Source organism: Onychomys torridus, chromosome 7 (genome assembly GCF_903995425.1).
Source record: "Onychomys torridus chromosome 7, mOncTor1.1, whole genome shotgun sequence".
Lineage (NCBI taxonomy): Eukaryota > Metazoa > Chordata > Mammalia > Rodentia > Cricetidae > Onychomys > Onychomys torridus.
In genome coordinates this window covers 40,937,672-40,940,018 of record NC_050449.1, presented here as the reverse complement: position 1 = coordinate 40,940,018, position 2,347 = coordinate 40,937,672, and positions in this window count along the sequence as shown.

Below are 2,347 nucleotides of genomic sequence, written 5' to 3'. Positions count from 1 at the left end.
CATATATTTCATTATATGTGTAAGGTGTATGTGTGTGTGCACATTGTTGTATATGTGTGTGAGTGTAGTGTGTGTATGTATGTGTGTATATTTGTGCATGTGTGTGTGTGTGTGTGTGTGTGTGTATGTGTGTGCCTGTGGAGGCCAGAGGTCAATGTCAGGCACTTTCCTCAGTTTCTCTTTATCTTACTTTTGAGACAGTCTCACTGAACACAGAAATCACCAATTAAACCTTCACGTCTGACTTTCAACTTCTAAGAAACCCTGTGTTTCACCCTGTCTGTCCTATGGCTAGGGTTACTATTGTGCCTGCTGTCAATCCAAATTTGGGTCCTCACACTTGTCTGGCACACATGTTACTAACTAAGCCATCTCTCCAAACCTGAGGTCATATATTTCAAATTGTGCATTGAATTCTATGGTTTGGGGTAGGGGAGTCAGGAGCCTGTGGTGGGAAGTGGTAGAGGGAGGCAATGGCGAATCAGGCTATGGGCAACAGTCTATGAGCAAGAGGTAAGGGTGGGTTCCTGGATCTCCATGCCCACTCAGTGCTTCCCTGGTGTGTGCCCTGCACACACTGAAACCTCACAGGGCTGGTAGCTTAGTGCTGGGAATTTGTGCTGATTCATTCAACAAATATTTACTGATGGCCTCTGCATGCCAGAGACTGTTTACAACGGCACAGATAACAATGAGTTGGTTCAAGAACTAGGTGAAAGTGAATGATCACACTTAGCCAGTGTGTGTGTGTGTGTGTGTGTGTGTGTGTGTGTGAGCACATGTTAGCTTAGCTGTTATGACTTTCCTGTGGAGTAGATGTCATGATTTTGAAAGTTCTAGAACCTGTTGTTAATTCTCCTTTGTTAAAGTATTTTGGTGGGAATTTTCTAGAAAAAGCTAAGGTATATATGTATATGATCATTGAGTCTGACTACCCATATGCTTTGCTTAGCTTCTTAAAGGATTTTTATCATCATCATCATCATCATCATCTTCATCATCATCATGTATGTATTGTGTGTGTATCCACATGTATGATGTGTATGTATATGGCTGGTTCACACATGCCACAGTAGTTATACAGAGGTCAGAGGACATTTTAGAGGTCAACTCTCTCTTTTCAACATGAGTTCTAGAGACTGAACTTAAGTCACCAGTCTTATGTGGCAAGATGACCTGCTGAGTCATCTTGCAGGTTCCAGCTTTATTTGTTTATTTTTTAAAGAGCACACTGCTCATGTGTTGTCTGAGGGAGAGCCTTTCATTGTCCTACCTCCACCACTCTCCTGATTCTTTCCTTCCAGGTGTCCCTCTCATCAAATTCTCACATTTCAAGAACTTAGAACCTCATTCATACCTACGGCTATGAGCGTTCTTCTGTGGCTGAGGAAGACGCTTGATCACCTGCAGCCTCTCCTCACTGTGCTAGAAGGTCGGGAGGGTGGCTGTTTGTCCTCCATCATTGCCTTTAATACCAAGAATGCCTCGTTCCTCATTAGAGGCACAGACGTTGTAATAGACTCCGAATAAGTTCAGGGACTAAGCAGATGAAGTTTCAGCTCTGTGGGTCCACTGCTTAGGGAAACTGATAACTTGATTATATTAGCTTGAGTCTTCCTAAAGCAAAAATATGGAGCAACAATACACCTAAAGAGCTGTATGGAATTACATGTATGTCTATATCAAGACATGTGGGCAAGTCGTAAACATCACTTTGTTCTCCAGCCTCGCCTCATGTCCTTCCTACAGCTCTGCCTTAATGTCATCTGGAACTGATCATGTCATCTCCTCTGATCATGTTCAGAGGGGTGTGTGTGTGTGTGTGTGTGTGTGTGTGTGTGTGTGTGTATGTATGTCTGCGTGTGCGTGTGTGTTTGTGTGCCTGTGTGTCTGTGTGTATTTATGACTATGTGTACGTGCATGTGGTGTATGTGTGTGTGTGTGTGTGTGTGTGTGTGTGTGTGTGTGTGTGTTGAAGACAACAGACAGCACAAAGCTGGCTTCTTCTCTCATCTGTCCTGTGGAAGGAACCGACACAGCAGCCCCACGTGGCTCTCAGAACACCATGAGTAAAAAACAAACAAAGCAGAGGTTGTTCTGCCTGTCAGCCTCAGAGAGCATACGGAGCTGAGACACCAGTGTATTACCACTGCTGTACTGCAGTTGAGCCAAACAGAAACAGAAACGCCGTAATAAACTATTCTGGGGAGGTCCCTGAGCTCCTGCACAGAACACAAGCAAATAAACAAGAGGGTAGCAGTGTTGTGTGTTTTGTTTTTTTTTTTCTTTTTAAAGATGCATCAGAGGAAAACAAGGTAGAAAGAATGAGGAAAAATGGAAGAAGAAA